Source organism: Myxocyprinus asiaticus, chromosome 26, assembly GCF_019703515.2.
Source record: "Myxocyprinus asiaticus isolate MX2 ecotype Aquarium Trade chromosome 26, UBuf_Myxa_2, whole genome shotgun sequence".
Lineage (NCBI taxonomy): Eukaryota > Metazoa > Chordata > Actinopteri > Cypriniformes > Catostomidae > Myxocyprinus > Myxocyprinus asiaticus.
In genome coordinates, this window is record NC_059369.1 from 37,780,467 (window position 1) to 37,800,147 (window position 19,681).

General features: G+C 38.8%; 1 pseudogene; it reads right to left on the reverse strand.

The window, feature by feature from the left end:
* Window positions 1-1,990: 1,990 nt before the first annotated feature.
* LOC127417112 (uncharacterized) lies at window positions 1,991-15,967 on the reverse strand (annotated as a pseudogene).
* Between the last annotated feature and the right edge of the window lie 3,714 nt (window positions 15,968-19,681).

The following is a 19,681-nucleotide window of genomic DNA, read 5'->3' on the forward strand; positions in this document are numbered from 1 at the left end:
AACTTCATTAAAGTGTAACTTACATGCAATGAAACATCAAATCCTAAGTATACTAGTAGTCAAAGTATGGACATACCTACTTATTCTATATTATTACTTTTTTATTATTTATTTTCCTTTTTTTTTTTTTTTTAAACTACAATTTAGAATAATAGTACATTTTCTTTTTTTAATGGAAAGTAGTATTTAACAGTGTTATAGCAAGTCACGTCAAATTTTGGTGTGAAAGGGATAAATGACAAAAAGCAAACCTATCCAGCAAACTTAGATTGGTTAGATCGGTTTCATGCTGAAGAGTTGCAAAGAAGTATGTTTTTTCAGAATGTCTAAAGGATTTCAGTGAAGTCAGTGAAAGAAAACATGAGCTCATTGATATCATTAAATCAGGCTGCTTTTTTTTATTTTTTATTCGAATCGTTACTCCTGGTCGGGAGCTTCTGTAAATATTTATTTTATACATAGGGTTACGTTCTTCCTAGGTTTAATGGTGCAATGCTCAAATATTTAGTAGTGTGTAAATTGTGACTTACTGCCCATTTACACCACAACTAGGCTAAGTTGTGACTTTCGTAAAGCTGGTGCAACCGGCCCCAGGTCTTGATTCTTAACCCCATTCTTCTGGCTCTTGCCTGACACCACTGGATGAGCAGAGGTGGAAAGTAACAAATTACAACTACTCTCGTTACAGTACTTGAGTACTTTTTTCAAGTTTAACAACTTTTAAGTATAAATATATAATAGTACTTTTACTTGAGCGTGAAGCATTTACATGTTTCCATTGATCAGGAAATAAATATTGGAGGATTGTACTTTGGGGGTAGGATCAATGCCCTTGTATCTGATTTACAATTACATACATTGCGATCTTCTTTTGACTTTTCACTGAACATAATTTTTTTTTCCCCCCGCCGTCCGGTTCCTTGCACCATTGCGCGCACAGACGGGCTCTCTCTATCAATCCACATCAGTTCGGTATTGCACTCCTGCGTTACATTCCGCCCCTCTTATTCAAAATAAACTGTCCTAGTGGGTAACACTCTCACTCATGGTGCTGTACTATATTTCCCTGCCCTGTCTCACCCGCTAGAGACCAAAAGTGCACAAGGGATGGATGTTATATAAACAAGGTATGAGAAATCACAAAACACAATGTAACCAAATGCTACAGTTTACTTAATAATAATACCTCAATATGTTAAATAACCATAATGTTAATTAAGACTTTATTATTACAACTGTAATACATAATACATATACAGAACAACCACTTTTAGTGTTTGAATCAATCATATCTTTCACTAAACACTGTTTGAAGTATTTATTTTTGCCTTATTATATTCAATTGGCATGTAGAAGTTGATAACAGTTTGCTTAATAATCTCATTCCATCTCTGGATAATTGCTACAATATTATAGAGCAGTGGTTCTCAACCTTTTTGACTCCAAGGCCCCCCACTGTCCAAGACACATTTTTGGCCCCCTCGCACGAAACTAGACGTGTCTGATTAAAATAATTAATCATGGAAAATGTTTGATTCTAAAAGTTTCAGAAAGAGTCTGTCTATAATTTGTAGGTATACATCTTAAAAGTAAGCATTTTAAGTGTAATAATTATTTAAATATTTCTTATTTTAAATTAATTTTAAGTCATCTTGAGGCCCCCTTGGAAGTGTGCTTAGGCCCCCTAGTGAGTCCCAGCTCCCTGGTTGAGAACCACTGCTCTACAGCCCTGTCAAAACTCACTACCATAACTCTGACTCACCTCACCTTTTGAACTCTAGATTCTGGAGTCGGGTCGGATCTGACCCAGAACCACACAGCATGATTCCAACACACATGGCAGATGAGTCGTGAGCATCTTGTGTCCCCTACGAGCAGCGTGAGCAACGATCCCTAGAGTCACCCGTGATGAGTGATCGATACTCTGAACTGACAGAGAGAGCATCACTGAGGAGGAACAGAGATACATACAGGGAGTAAGAGACCTGCTGTTATTGATGGAAAATGTCACAGAAATGGAAACCTATGGGTGACACTTTAGATTCAGTGAAGTGAAGAAACCCATAGAAGAAAAAATATACTTTCTTTAAACTTCTTTAATATTTTTTGGAAATATCAGACCATTTATTAAGCAAGAGACTTTTGTATACAACTCTGACCTGTAGTTAGAGATACTGTGGCCTAAACCGAACATATATTTTTGATAACACACACACACACACACACAAAATAACTGTCATGCAAATATCATGAAGTTTGTGTGTCTAACCACAACGTCATCAGGTCACAATGGGACATTAGTTTTGTCAGTCAGTTCTTATTCTGTTCGGTCAAACAGTCAGAGAGATATACCACCGAAATTGTGCAAAAATGTAAAGTAGTATGTTTTTACATGACATGTATAACAAGTATATGCACACCATTCATAAAGGTTTGATAGAGACATGCTTTTGAAAAACAATGCTTATTTTACAGACAAACTAATTTTCCTGGAGCCACTTTTAAGAAATACAGGTGAAAAATAATGTACTAATATTTTATCTATTTTTATGTAGATTGCAATGTTTGTATTTTGTCAGAATACACGGATACTTTTGAATGGCCATCAATGGAGAAAGATGCTTTTTACCCCATAATGGTGTAGTTACAGCATCTACCAGAAAAGGCTGCAGCAAGGAGTTTTAATACAGTGCCATCTGTTACATGGCATTCACAAATAAATAAATAAACAAATAAATATTTTCCAGAACTGGGTGCCCATGAAGCAAAGATGGCAACATTGCATTCTTCCCAGGCTGCAAGATGAATGGGAATGCTAGCAGATAGTTTCTCCAGGTATTACAGGCCTAACTGAAAATTAAACTGCAAATTTCACCCTCATTTTCAACATAAAACATGTTGGTCCAACACCAGAGCAGCTATATACAGTAGTTAGATCAACATGAGTCCAATGAGTTCTGTTTATCTGCACAAAATGATTCTATTCCACCACTTGAGCTAAATGTTTTTGGACTGTGCTCATTCATTAGCATTTATTTATGTCACATAGTCATTTAACACTCTTGATTTTCAGCCCACACTTTAAAAAAGATACTTCCAACTGTGTTGATCAAATGCAGGAAGACAAATGCTTAGAAAGAATCACAGACATGATAAATCTGCCAAACAAGACCATTCAGCTTCATGTAATTGCATTAAACTGCACAGTGTGGGGGTGTGTCCATTTTCACTTCATTGAGCATTTGGGGTTATATAAATAACCAGATTTTCACAGTGGATCTAAACATTGTGACTTTGAATTTGTAGAAGGGCGCTATATAAAATAAACATATTATTATTATTAACATTCATAATTCTTCCTAGCACGGCCTTAACCAGCATAGAAATTTGTTTCACCAGATGAACTGTTGAAACAAACACTAAAGCATTAAATCAGGTTGGTTTAAGTAGGGGTTTCAGGCATCCTGGAGAGTTTTGTAAGATTTAGAATTTCAGCGTCATGCAACGTGCTATAGTGCCTAAGACGTAAACTAATGAAACAAACACTTCAGAAGGAGAATGTGGTAGGACTCTCATATTTAACACAGTACAATTATGCAAATGACAACCAGTTAATATAATGACACAAATAACCAAAAAACATTTGCAATTGTTCCAGTTACACCACACGAGAAGGGAGCATTTTGTTTCTGTGAATTTATGTTGCAGTCTTTGGTCAACTTTCCCTTTGACATTACCGAGACCATATTAAAGGTTAACATGCTAACTGCTTTCAGCCCTTCTGGCCTGCCCCCTCATCTTTCATTGTTCAAAAACAGTCAGTAGAACCTCAAACTCACGCTACTGGTTGAGCAAGTACCTGACATGTCGGGTCGCTCAAACATACAGAGCAATGTTTTTAAAGTGCCACAGAGACACAGTGTTTGTACTCTTCAAGAAGCCAACCTACCAATGCTTTACATTTAGATGACTTTGTGAAACGGGAGCCAGCTGGTATGTGATAGCTGTGCGGTATGTGTATACCTCCCTCCCCTGGCCTCAAGAGGCACACTAGGGACTGACGTTAGAGGCTTCAGCCTTTAGCCACCTCGTTAGCACGCCCATCTCCCATGCTGGAGATGCCGGTTCAAATCCCACTCGGAACAGGTCAAGTAGGACTGGTTACAGTGGTGCTGTTGACCTGGATGGAAGTTAGGATTAGGGGAGTGAGTGTAATGGGAGCCAGCTGGTATGTGATAGCTGTGCAGTATGTGTAAACCTCACTCCCCTGGCCTCAAGAAGCACACTAGGGTCTGACGCTGGAGGCTGTAGCCTTTAGCCTCTTTGTTAGTGCGCCTGCCTCTCATGCCGCAGACGCCGGTTCGAATCCCGCTCGGAGCAGGCCGAGCAGGACTGGTTACAGTGGTGCCATAAAAGTACGGATGTAAAAGCTGTAGCCTTTAGCGTCAGTCACTAGTGCGCCCCTTGAGGCCAGGGGAGTGAGGTTTACACATATCGCACAGTTATCACATACCAGTTGGCTCCCATTACACATGCATATTACATTTAGTTGACTTTGCATATTATTATACTTTAAGTATTTTAACATAAAAATAATTACAAACTTCATCTTAAAATGACTTATAACTACAAATCTATCTTGATCATCTTTGACACAGATGTAGACTGATTCACTGTATGACAGGGAAACATTGCACAGTTCACAAGTGCAAAAGTAACCAGTGATGTTTTAGGGAACTACATAAATGACACATGATGGCCCAGTAAAGTTCACCAAACTACTCATAATGCAGCATTAGCACACCCTGCTGTGGTGCATTATGGTTTCACATTTTCCTCAAACCAGGTCCCTCATTTAGCATCTTCCAGGGTTCCATCTAAAATTCCATGGAGAAATGAGTAAGCAATGACAGTGACAGTGAAAGATCTGATTGGTTAGGGGACATGTTAATCAAGGTCTGCTGGCCTATGGGGTGCTCAGTAGAAGTTCATGCCAGCACGTTGTCTCCACCTGCGACCTGCTGCACATCTCTTCCCAGTGCTGATTTCCCACTTCAGGACGCTTGTGTCCAATCAGAACACGACCCAGAATGCAACTCTTGGTGTACAGTCTTCCCTGTCAGTGAGAGAGTGATGGCATTGTTTTGAACTTATTTTGCCATTTTGAGGCACAATGACTGTTAAAAAAACAAACAAAAAACAAAACAAGCGTATTCTAAATATCAATACTGATTGCATAATCAATCGTTACAATAAACAAGCTGATGTCTCATGGTTACCTGCATTACAATGAACTCCAGGACTAGAGGAAGTTGGCTTATGTCACCAACAGGTAAATCAAACAGAAAGGGAGCGTTCCAAACAGCGTTTGGACCACTGGTGGCCTTTGTCTCCTTGGTGCTGATTATTTTTCCATCCTGACATAGGTTGATGACAACATAGTGATCTGCAACAACAAACGGGCAACCCTGAATCCAAAATGACTAATTTGATGTAGTCCGATTATGACAGACAGACAGACAGACAGACAGATAGATAGATAGATAGATAACCTGGGGTTCCAGGCAATCTGGTGAGCTTTGGCAGGTTCTCAGCTTTTCGCACCATTACTTTCATGCGGTGTGCGAGAGTCTGATACTGCAGCAGATTCAGGAGTTGACCCACAAATCTCACATTATAAACAGAATGCGACATATTCCCCACTGCATCCTGGGAACTCTGACTCTGAAAGCAAACAAACACAGGAGGACATTTAAAATTTAAAGAATAATAAGAAATAGATAATAAAAAATTATTGGCAGAGATATGGTTTTAGTGCAGGGGACTTCAAGGGTCCGTGGCGCCAATGCAGGGGGTTCACCAATTATTGTTTGCTCTAAAACTTATTGTGAGAACGTAAAAAATATATACATATATACATGACTCTGCAATTCAATTATTATTTTAAAGGCTTTATATTTTAAGCATTAAAGGGATAGTTCACCCAAAAATTAACATTCTCTTATCATTTACTCAGCCTCATGCCATCCCAGATTCTTTCTTCTGTAGAACAAAAATGAACATTTTAGAAGAATATCTCAGCTCTGTAGGTCATTTCAATGCAAGTGAACTGTGGCCAAAATCTGAAGCTCCAAAAATCAGATAAAGGCAACTTGAAAGTAATCCATTCGACTCCAGTAGTTTAATCAATGTCTTCTGAAGTCATTCTGTTAGTTTTGGGGGACAACAGACCAATATATAACACCTTTTTCACTGTACATCTTAACATTGTAGTCTCTAGGCATGATCATGATTTCAAGCTTGTTTACACTTCCTAGTGCTTGACATGTGCAGAGCACTAGATGGCGCTAGAAAGTGTAAGCGCCTGGTCTGTTCTCACCCAAAACTGATTGGATTGCTTCAGATGACATGGATTAACCCACGGAGTCTTATGAATTACTTTACTGCTGCCTTTATCTGCCTTTTTGAGATTCAAAGATCTGGCCACCATTCACTTGCATTGTTTTGATCTACAAAGCTGAAATATTCAGAATATCTTCATTTGTGTTCTGTGGAAAAAAGAAAGACATACACATCTGTGATGGCATGGGGGTGAGTAAACGATGAGAGAATTTTCATTTTTGGGTGAACTAACCCTTTAAGGCAACTCAAGGGTAGACATGATTAATTAGTTTGATAACTAAATTTATAGTGTATCATAAGCAGAACTGACAGATAAAATAACATTGTATGTCCAGTGGGAAAGCAATATTGTCTATGTGTGTCTCAGGTGTTATAGCTATAGGCTAAAACAATGAAACAGGTCAACAGTAAATGTCAGTATTATATATTCAGGGAATGTTCTTCAGAAAAAGTAAAAATCTAGGTTTAGGAATTATAATTCACTATAAATCACATATGAATCAGTTATTTTCATATCGGCTTGACTCTGGACCATTATTGAGGATCTTTCCAGGTTTTAACTGACTCTGTGTCTAGGACATTGCTATAGCACTTCCCTCATATACGGAAGATTTCTGTTTCTCAGATTACGGTTTCTCAAAAAGACCCCAGTAATCTCACTTGTGTCTCCTCTAGAGTTTCTGAGGAGATCTCAACAATGTTACAAACTGTGCTCAGATACCTAATTCTGCAATCAAAAGTCAATCAAAAGAGATGTTAATGTGAACTTTTCTCATCAAATTCTTTCAAGATCAAGTGATATGAGCTATGCTATCCACATTAATTTTATTGGAGTGACTGTTTGCACTAGGTAAATTTCTATTTGCTGGATAATTGTCTGGTGGAAACAGAAATTGAAGATAACCTGCTCCCCTAGTGATGATGCAGTGGTGAGGGGTATAAAGATGGTGTGGATTCACCATTTTGTCACACTTTTTTCCATCCAGTTTCCTGACTTCACTATTAATATCTCCTTTAATACTACTTATAATAATAAATAAAAATGAATATAAATGTTGATTTCCACACAATAATTTGTTCACAGAGAAGGTCGGGGAGTTGTGAGAAAGATTTGATCCGGGTAAAATTAACCATGGTTTTACAGTAGTAATATTGTAGTAACCATGTTTTTATTGGTGGAAGCCATAGTTTGAATGCAATTAACCATGGTGTTTCTACAGTAATGTGGTTTTAATATAGCAACTTTTGTGGTTACCATGATTTTACTACAAAATATGATAATACTATGGTTACTGTAGTACATGGTTAATTTTTGTAAGGTAAGGTTAGGGGTTGGTTAGGGTGTCTGTGGGACTCTAAATAAACACAATAAACACACTGCAGTGATGCCCCTATACTGTATGTTAGTATTTGATTAGGGGTGCAAATAGTACCTGCCACTAGGGTATTTTTCTCTCCGTCCCTCCTTTATTTCATCCTTTCTCAAATTTTTTTCTCTGTAAAGCATCTCTTCTACTGTCTGCTGTGTTAGTGATGTCCACTGGCACTCGTCCACCTTGCTGCAGTGGACTGAACACTGGCTCCGGGCCATGCTAACGCACCACTTGTTGGCACACCAGTTATGCAGTCGTACAATCATATCACTCACTGTAAAAAATTCAACTTCAGTTTTGTCAGACAAGCTCAATTTTAAAAGTTGATTGAACTATCTAATTTTGAAAAAAGTGAGTTTATTAAAACAATCAATTAAGTCAACTTTTATGCCATTTAAGTCAGAGCAACTTACATTTTTAAACAGTGAGAACATACAATATCAAATCTGGTGGTGAAGGTAGAACATACAGGCTTTTGAGCATGCTCAGTTTGACCACTCCAACACACCCCTATTTGAAACGTTGTGCACCTCTGTGAAATGGAAGTTTAAATTTCACTGTTGTAAGTCTATAAAGCCAGGCTCTACCACAGAAAATCTGGAAATATGTGGGAATTTAAATCTTTGATTTCGACTCATATCTTTAATGATGTTATCCATTTGTTAAAGTCATAGAAAGGTCTTGAAAATTCATGGGTCAAAATCTGAGGGAACCTTGTAAGGCTGAGCACTATGAACTTCACATTGTTGCGTCTGCTACTGAGCATGCCCACTGGTGAAGCATTGGGGCTGAAGACACTACCCACAATCCCCTGCTCTTGAATTTATTTAAGTGTGTTTGGTCAAAGCGTGCTGACTTATGACTTAAAACAATTTGTAAATAATCTGATTTGAATTAATAGATGTTTTTGCTCTTTATGTGTTTTTAATTATGTTTTGCTGGAAAAAGTTGTGTTTTGTTTAAAGTCACCATCAGGGTAATTAGTGTTCGCTTTGATGAAGTATCTTTATTTATAAAGTTGATTCAACTTCTAAAAGTTTGAAGTACTTGTAACCTATACTACCATTTAAATTAGACCAATTATTTGGTCTCTTGATAGGGCTGATACATGATCTTATGTCAAAATATAGATCTACTTTAAAAAAAATATTATATTGTTTTCAGAAATATTGAAAATTATGGACAGCTGTACTTAAAAATTCAAGTTTATTGAACGTAATGATCATTGATATTTTTGAGTTCGCTGAACTTATTAAGTTCATGGAACTTGAGATCCAACTGGAATTGTTAAATTGGTAAAACAAATTTGCCTGAAGTTGAGTAAACTCAAAAATGCTTTGCAGCTGGTTGCCTTACTTTTTTAAGTTTACTCAACTTTTTATTTTTTACAGTGCTGCGTTCACGTGAAGTGGAGATTGCAACAGTCTGCTTCTGTGTTTCTGTCTTACAGACCAGACAGAAACTTTTCCATACACACCTGACCTGAGGATGGTAAGTTTTTAACAGTGCATCACACACTGCACTGTACACTGCTGATATTTTATGGCTCATCAAAATTCTGGATGTGCTGCTTCTAAACGGCTCCCAACCAAAACTCCTTAGGATGCAGGGCATTATATCTTCTCTACTCAAATTACAGCACAACTACATCTACCGCTGCATTCAGCAGTGCTGTAATTCAGAACTAACTATGAGGCAATTTAGGGATTTCATGTGGATATTTTTGATTCTACTTCAAGAATTGTACCATGTTAGATCAGGTACCAAGGATCACATAGAAATCACAGCCAATCAGAACATATTTGATGTTTCAAAGAGTGCAACAGTGCCCGCCCACTTTTTCAGCCGTTTGTTTCCAACCAACTAAGCCATGAACCAAACCAACCAGCACTGACGTGAATCACAATATTAAAAGCTTCGATTTGAAGCAAAAAGTATTTGAAAATCGGATAAAAAGAAAAAGGAACAAGACTGTACTTAATGTCTATAATGAGGGAATAAACTACAGTAAAATTCGATGAAGCACTGCAAATTACTTAATCGAATAACAACGATGGAGAAATATAAAACTATTGGTTTAAAGTTGTAGATTCTAAGTATAGAAACTATTTATTGCAAATTATTCAGATATACGTAAATATATATGTAGTTTGAGAGTGTAGGGAGACTTGTTTGTGTTAATTTACAGTGCGTCATAGGCGGTCGCTGCAAAGCTCGTTTGCTACGGCTCTGATTGATGGATCTTTCACTTCAGGATTTATGGATAGTGTACAGTAGGTTTTCACCAGGAATTCTGCTATTGAAACATAATTTATAATGTTTTTTAATTAAGTTGAAATAACACAGACTGACAGCTATAAAGGGATAGTTCACACAAAAATGACATTTAAAAAAAATCTATGTTTGTGTTCTGCAGAAGAAAGAAAGTCATACACATCTGGGATGGCATGAGGATGAGTGAATAATGAGAGAATTTAAATTTTTAGGTGAACTATCCCTTTATCAGGAGCATATACCTTCATTTTAACAACCTCTGAGCTTACGGTAGGTCCGTCTTTAAAGGTTTAGAAGTTATCATTAAAAATCAATTCCCCTATGAAAAAATAAATGGGATTTTAACTTCAAAAACAATATACAGCTACTATATGTGGAAGAAGTTTGGATCCAATGAGATTTCGCTATGGGCAGAGCAGGGCTGCTCGATTCTGGCAAAAATCATAATCACGATTATTTTGGTTAATATTGAGATCACGATTATTTAACATGATTTCTCACTGATTTTGTAAACATTATGCATTTACCGAACTTTAAAAAAAAAAAAAAAAAAAAACTTTTTACAGTGGATTTTCTTGAACTTGAAATGTAAACTGCATTGGGTAGGGGAGAAGGCTATTGTCATATGATAATTATTTTATGTTACGTATGGTAGTCAAATAAAGGAAAGCCTCCATCACCATCATTAGCAGCAGTGGTGCTCACACTTCTATGGAATGAGATCTACTTTTTCATCATGTTATTGCAGCAAGATCTACCATGTGCAATAAAGGCTATACATGATCACATTTCCAAAATTTCAATACTCTGTAGTGAAATTTGATGATTCTCAATGCCAGCTTCAAAAGCACAAAAAATAATATATAATATCTTATTATGTTAATTATGGAAGAATGGCTTCAAGTTCTTAAGTAATTATTCAAGGCTAGTAAACAGTCAGTAATAAAATAACAATAAAAAACAGCAATGAATAGAAATAAATTAAAAATAATAGAACAAAATTAAGAAAATGCAGTGCTTTTTTAACAGCTTTAAAGGTTTTTAACAGCAGTGGGCTATCAAGTGTTCAAGTAAACATTCAGAATGAAATGCAACATAAAACTACTACTGGTCTTCACTGTATGATTATAATACATTAATACTTTTTAAAGCTACTAAAGTTACCCAGTCAAGAGCAGTGAGTGATTTCTTGTTATGGTTGTTTGATTATTATGACATGACTACACTAGATGGCAGCAGGTCTATTAGCTTACATTTATACTTACAAGTCCGACATTTTAAAACAAATCCGCTTTTTTATCCACTGTTTACGTTCACTTTAGACATCTCTCTCTGTGTTTACATGAATACCTCACCAAGCCGGGCATTTTGGCAGAATTTTAAAATATATTTGACCGTTCAGGTGCTCATTAGCGCGAACATTTTCAGAACACACGCGCATGTTCAGCACACACATACGCCACCTGTCAGTCAAACAGGGCGCAGCTGTTACTAGATCGCTAATTATAAAATGATGTGCTCTGGATTACTTTCAACAGCAGAATAAGAATATTAACTTTCTAATAAGTGACACAGGCCTAGGCTATCACAAATACAGTATAGCCGGTTATTTTTTCGTTATGGACGTTTTAATCAGTCTGCTTGTCCGGTCGGGTAAGTAAAATTGTCTTTCACTTTCCCCTTCAAAAATCCACTAGTCCCACATTGAAAAGCGTTAATGTGGAGCCCTGATTAAATATTGTATTCAACATTCTCAGTATAGCTCCTAAAGTAAATGTATGTTGTTTTAGATATTATTTTGGAAAACAAGCCAGAAAAGACTAATCAAAAATGTATTTTGTTCCAGTGTATAATAGACTAAGACTACACTCTCTCTCACCTTTGTTCACTTTGATCCATCTTTAACTCAACAAACTTTCTCTCCTTAATAGAGCTGTGTATCGCCGATTTTCTTCATGATAAGATGAATGTGACACATATATTATGATTCACTACATTGCGAGCCATCACGTTATAATCTAGCTACAGCAAATGCGTGCGAGTGACGAGTGTCCCTGCCCCAGAGTGTTCATCAGCCGGGAGAAGATTCAATCTCTTCCCCGGTCACTTCACGCATCTCATACACGCGGTGCTGACCGCACAGAGAAATGCCGGTTTCTGAGATTATTTTCATAACCCGCTTCCTTATAATTTGAACTTTAATAAAGGATGCTTTAAAGATATAACGCCGGGGTGTTTCATTGCAAAACGGAATGTGGCATAATAATAATTTTATCTCCATTATCTTGTTTTCATAATCGTTGGAAGCCAAAATCGTAATTGAAAATAAAATGTGTTAATATGCAGTTATCTATGCGTAAGCAATTTGTTGGCTGGTTACTCCAAAAAGTGTAACCCAATGGCTTTGTGGGGCTTTAAAACATTGCTGTTTGTTGTTGTGCATCCCAACCAGCCTGACATGCAACACTGGCTCAACCAAAATCGTTTGCATTGGGACTATCTGTTTGTTCAACCAATGGCAAATTGGGAGAGGCTTACGGAAACCTCACTGAAAACAGTCATTATTTTTCAATTCCATTTTGATAAAGCTAGTGGTGCAGAAATTGTACACTTCAGTTCAAACATGGATGAGATAAGATTTGTTGCTTGAAGCTTTATCATGTTAAGTGGAAAGCTCTAATACCTTCCTTATCCTCCTCCTAGTAGGGATGAGCTGACGATTGAGGGTGATTGTGAAATCGGGCTCCCAGTCGATGTCCGCACATGCCAGATCGAGTTCGCCCACAGACGTCTCCCTCAGGCCAGAGAAATCTCTGCTAGATACTGCCAGCCTAAGGGTGCAGGAACGAAGCTCTCTGGCTGATCTCACCTGCAGGTAGAACACTAGCATTGGCGCTTCTGGACTAAGGCTACGTCTGCGCGTAGGGCCGCCCTGCACTGGTGTGGGGCAAAGCGGAGGCAGGCAAGCCCTGACTGTTGTTCCGCTCAGTCTCCTAGAGCCCCGGTAGAGACCCAGAATAGTGACTGTGAGTCTGCCCTCTGTAGGTGAGAAGACCAAGGTAAAGTGAAGAAATGGTGGGGGTTTGTGCGAACTGAATCTACGTCTGGAACTGGAGCCATATTGCGTTTGAGAGAGCGCCACCTGGAGACTAGAGGGAGAATGGCAGGCAGTTAGACTGCTGTTTTCTGAATACAAGAGGTTATCACCAATCCCAGTGCTTCTGCGATCAAGTGCTCGGCAGGTCTTTGCCACCAGGCTGAATTTAGGAATGGTTGGGAGTGAGGATCTGTCAAGGACAACAGGTTTAGTTGGTGCAGAGGGGACTGCGGGGGAGCTAAGTCGCCGCAGAGAAAAACGACACTTCCGAGGTCCCTCTGTTTCAGTCAGAGCACGAGGCAGAGAAAAAAAAAGGAAAGGTCGTCTTCTGAAGGGGTGGAACTGCTGTTAAGAGAGGGATAGTCCAGGACGTCACCGTCCAGCTCCTCGTACTGCTGTCTGATTGGCAGAGCTTTGATATAGGGGGCGGGGCTAAGAGTTACAGTCACATGATCTGTGGGTAACGAGGGTAGGGATAGCCCCGCCTCCTTGTCGTCTGAGGGGTGGGACTTCTGGTGCCACCAACAGATGATGCAGCCAGTCACCAGGAAGAAACAGATGATGGCCAAGCCAACAGCCAATAACATTTGGAGATGTACTACTGAAAAGCAAACATAAACAAAATCTTTTAAACGATATCATTTCAGAAGTTAATCAGAATTTATGACTAAATAATCTGATGAGATACAATAGAAAAAGGGTTTTGTTTCACTCCTTTGCTTTAATTACTTTTATGCATATCCATATACTGTATATGGTATACAGAATATTCTGTGTGAAAAGCAAAAAAAATAAAATAAAAAAAAACAAAAAAAAAACAACTGTTGCTAACTGTGATAAGTATTAGAGGCAAACACAAGGACTCAGAAAAACATGATAACAGAAGGTTTGTTTACTGCTTTTCCTTTCTGTCCAGTACAACTAATCACTCCTAATGGCAATAACTGTGCAGAGGAAATGACCCTGTGTTCATTTCATTGACACAGATTTCAGAAATCAAACACAGATCTGATGTGATGTCAGACATCATAATGCAGTTTATTCACATAACAAGATTGATCTCTCAATAAAAGAATATTAATTAACTTGCCATTTGTGGAGTCTACTGTACAACTGTGCGTTGACTCTTAATATTTTAGAATATTTGGAAACTGTTGGTATGCATAAGAAATTATTTGTGCAACTAACACAAATAATCACAAATTGTTTAAATCTCAACTAAAAGAAAAAAAATAAATAAATGGGTAAACAGCTCCCTTTCATACCTTTAAATAATTAATTAGACTACTGTTTCCTTTATATGGTATAGTATAGTATTCTTATTTGAGCCCTTTAGAATTGGTTTCAGATGATGATTTTTGAAATGTCATAGCATTCAATTAGGCTTTTTTTTTTTTTTTTTTACAAGGTACTGCATTTCTGTAAAACTTTAATCCGTGACGTATTTCCTTTTTTACCCTTAGGTTATGAATGCACAGCTAGAAAATGTTAATTTACTAGAAGATAGCTAATAATTGTCCTACACCAAAGTAAAAAAAAAAATAAAATAAAATAAAAAATAACATAACAAAAATAACAAAAATCTAAACCATGCATGAAGAAAATTAATATCATGGCGATATTTTTGCTTACCTTCGAATTCTAACCACATATTCCCAGAGAATGGGAGGTCAATGCCACAGCTTGTGAAATCAATTTCTAAATGTGACTACAGTAACTTGTGCAGTCTGATCTGCAGTCCTGCTCTCAATTCAGTGCTCAGAAATGGAACATCTTAGCGGGTCCTTCAGACTGTGGCGCGCGCACTGCGAATGTGAACGCGCATCACTCACGTGCAGCAGTGCAGGTAAATTGATCAAGAAGAAGCAGATCTAGATTATTAAATTTATGTGTGGTGTTTTTGTTATTTTCATATTAAATGCGCAAATTTGACAACACTCCCTCCTTTGTCGCCTGTTTACATACAGACATATACTTTTTTTTTTTTTTACTATTTAGTGTCCCTATTACATGTCCTGTTTACACAGTTAATTACCTGCATGTTTTTTACCCCTTAGCAATATCGATTCAGTAGCTTTTTTTCTAGCCAAGACTTTGAGCGGAGGTTTGTGTCTATACAGAAATAGTAGGCTTTTTCAAAAATCAGCATACCCTGTCTAGTCCCTTAATTCCCTTCTTGAGAAATATTCACTGGAGTAAAAGTCTGACTACTAGATGTCCCCTATATGTGATAGGGTAGCCAATATGTGTAAGTTAACAAACAAACAAAAAAAATAATCAAAGCATTCAAACGCTTGATCTAGGTGTTGTTGTCTGATATGGGCGGGGTATAAACCGGAAGTGCGCCAAAACTAAATGAAACGCCCATTTTTAAATGTTACTCTATTACATTTATAGTTTCTAGAAATAAGATGGGGGGTTTAGGCACCTTGTACCTTTGAGGAACTAAAAAATTAGATCATGTCTGCCTCTGGAAGAGCCAGCCTCTAGGTCGGAGCTCATCACGTGCGTACTGTACTGGTGAAGACGGTCAGGAGATCGGGGGCTCGCAGTGTTTGCAACGGCTCGAGATCCTCCCCACATTCATCCAGCTCGAACCTTGCGGTGCCTCATCGTGTGGTCCCTTGGGAGTCACAGAGGAGGTGGGTGGGAGGGTGCGGGAGGTGGGATCATCCCTCAAAACTAGGGTGACTCTAGAGCGGAGCGTCTTCAGGCTCATGTCCTCACAGTGATGACTGTCTGTCTCCATGAGAGCCGCTTTAGTGTGCCTGTCTGATGGCGGGATGTGTCCCTCGCACAAGTAACACTTGTAGAGCAACATATTTATAAAGACGCGTTGCACACAAGCGGCTATTTTCTGATATATTTTCTTTATAATTATATTTAAAGGATACAAGGATCTCCACCGAACACTGCAGGGGTGCGGGTCAGTCATCTCGCTACAGGCACCGAGTTGTCAAGGCACCGAGTCATCTTGCTCGTGTCCACAGGTGAAGAACCTGTCTGCTGGAGAAGTGTCTCTCGACTGCGAAGCAGAGATGAGAGGCCTTGTCGAGATGAGAGATGAAGTCGCTGTCTTGAAGGAAGAAAATTCTGAGGGAATGGTGATTTCGCACCGGCTTATATAGGCCAACTGCACATCTAAAGGGGCAGGGCTCAAACACCATTGCCAATCAGACAATTGGCATTATTGTACAGGGGCTTCAACTAGGTCATCGGAGAAGGAATTCCCCAAAAGCATTAGCTATGATGCAATGTCGAGTGAACCGTAATCAAAAGGGAACTTGTGCAAAAAGCAGCCATGAATGTGAACCCGTAGTGTGTTTTTTCCCAGAGTTTTGCAGGTATATTACACCCTATGAGTTTTATATGTTATGTGTTTCATATGATGTTTTACATTTGGGTTAAATCCAGAAAAATAATTTGCTGGTCACCATGTAATTGTGTATTGTCTGACAGAGGCGTACTGGCCGTTGGGAGCACCAGGTGTTTTTAATTTAGGCCGGCCCGCTGCGCAAGTGCTGGCCCATCCTGCAAGCGATATAGGCGGCCGCCCTGGTCTCCAGTATGCCCGTCCGAACCCAATTACAGAGTGAATATTCAATAAACTCTGTAATGTAAAGTCAGTACAATGGCTTTTATTTTGAAATTACTTACACATTGTATGGCATTTCTATATGTGCTTATTAACTGCTTGAACCTCATTATTTGACATACAAATCACAATAATGTAATACTAAGTATAAGATGAGCTCTGAATAATCACAAAATTACAAGTAACTACAAGTTATAATACAATAACAGCATATATAAAATCTGCAAACAGTAAAGCTATGAGCAGTACATAGTCATTTGGACAATTTATTCATACCTCAGGGAACTGCAGTGCGGCTTGCTGAATAATGCTTACGCCTGATAAAAATGCAGAAAATAAATCATGAAAAATAAATCATGAAAAATATTACTTTGTGGCTGTTTAAGTCTTAGAGGCTTACTTTGTTTAAAGGATAGCAGAAACAGTGCCTATAAAGCATTGGGTTTTTCACTTTTTCTCAAGAATAATCTGGGGAAGGAATTAAAACACTGTAACAAACTCACATAGAGTGAAAATATGAGCAATTAATCTGCAAAATATCTGCAAAGTTCTACACTTTAAGAGGTATGTTTATTTTGTTTTACATATATTTGTATTTGTTTATGTACGTACATATTCTGGCCAGCTTTGTTTTCATAGATTATTTTAAAAATAAACATTTACACATAGTTATGTGAGTAATTGACATGAAATTTTAAGCACTATCATCAGTGTCCAGCAGCGTGACACTTCTAAAAAACATTTTATGATCTTTTATAGCTACAGTATATATACATATATATTATTATTATACTTGTTTCCACAAACCTCATATTAACTAAGATAATAGTTTATTTGCACTTCTGGAAAAAAGTTGAAAGGTGATTAAGATCTTTAAAAACTTTGAAGAAATGCTGACTTGTCACAGCACCTTAAATACACACTTTCTCACACATTATTTGTCTGATCTATAAAGTACTTATTTTTAGTGCTTTCTCTACAAAAATCCACTTATCACATTTACAGTGGCTTTATATGTTTTAAAGTTAAAATTTTTGCACTGTGGGGCCTGTTGTCAAGACTAGCAGTCAATAGAAATGTTTTTTTTTCAACAATTTTTAAATTGAGCTGAAAAATTAAATCAATGAGCCAGTGTGTTATGGTGTGGTATGTTGCAGGCTGGGTTTGGTGGGCCGCTCTGGGATAGAAAGTCCAAGGCCACTTTTTAGTCCCATTCCACCCCTGTTGTCTGATATGTCTTGTATACAAGGATTTTGAACAGGTAGTGTGGTTTTTTCCTGTGCCTAAGGAGGCACATGCCAGCATCTTTGGTTCAGTGACTCTTATTGAAACAACGCAGAGTGTCAGCCACACCAGTCACATAAGGGAAGGTTAGGTTTGGGTTTAGGGGTAGGAGTTGGTGTAGGGTGTTTGTGGGACTCTAAATAAACACGCTGCAGGGGCCTGGGTAGCTCAGCGAGTATTGAAACTGCTACCACCTCTGGAGTCACGAGTTGGAATCCAGGGCGTGCTGAGAGACTCCAGCCAGATCTCCCAAGCAACCAAATTGGTCCAGTTGCTAGGGAGGGTAGAGTCACATGGGGTAACCTCCTCATGGTCTCTATAATGTGTGTGGGGGGGGGGGTCGCTCACAGTGGGGCGCGTGGGGAGTTGTGGATGCCGCGGAAAATAGCGTGAAGCCTCCACACACGTTATGTCTACGTGGTAACGCTCTCAACAAGCCACATAAGATGTGTGGATTGACGGTCTCAGATGCAGAGGCAAATGAGATTCATCCTCCACCTGGATTGATGAGTCACTTTGCCACCATGAGGACTGAGAGCATATTGGGCATTCCAGATAGGGGAGAAAATATATATTTAAATAAACACGCTGCAGTGATGCCCCTATACTGAATGTTAGTATTTAATAAGGGGTGCAAATAGTATCTGTAATGTAAGGAAGTCACGAGAGCTGGATCTAGGTGCAGCGAAACAGTATTTAATAAAATAAAGTACAGATTAACGGGCACAGGAAAACCACCATGATGGGGGGAAAAAAAACCCACAAATGAGCAAAACATCTATGAAGGGAACGGGTCAAATAACAGGAGGTCAAAACATAACTGACAAGGATTGAACAGAAATCAGGGCATTATATACACAAAGAATAATGAGTTAAACACAGGTGAGGACAAATCAAGAACAGCTGGCAGTGATGAGGGCAGGGACTTATGGGAAATGTAGTCCAGGAGGAACAGATGACAGGGGAGAAACACAAGGCAAAGAACAGTGAATCATGACATGACAGACCCTCCTCCTCCTGGCAGACGTAAGCAACGCAGGCTCTGGGACAAACGAGGCTGGCAATGCAGGCTCTGGGATGGATAGATCTTCCAGCTTGTTGACCATGGCAGGCGTGGCCGTTGGCTCATTGGCCGTGGCAGGCAAGGGCACTGACAATTTGTGGGGAAGGGTCTTCATGGCCCTACGCACCGATGCGAGTGGCGAATAATTCAACTTGGAGATGAGGGCCATGAAGGGCTTCGAGATGGGGCCGTGGAATGCTTGGAGCAATGTGTCGCAGAAGGCTGGACTCAGACGTGGCTGTGACCTGGCGTGGCGCGGACTCGGACGTGGACGACTTGGAAGCCGGAACCAGGATTTAGAGAGGAGGATCCTCCGAAGCGAGTGTCGAGTATTAGCCTCACATATTCCTCCCACGTGTAATCTACGGACTCCAGTAATTCCCTCCACTGGCGTGTTGCGAGTCCAATCTCGTATATGGACTTCAGGGATGCATCATCAAATCCAGTGTGGGTGGCAACGGTGGTGAAGTAATGAGTAAGTCCAACTGGCTCAGCTGCGTGAAGTATGCCGCTAGATCCATTTTTGCGGTCAGTTGTTCTGTAACGTAAGGAAGTCACAAGAGCTGGATCTAGGTGCAGTGAAACAGTATTTA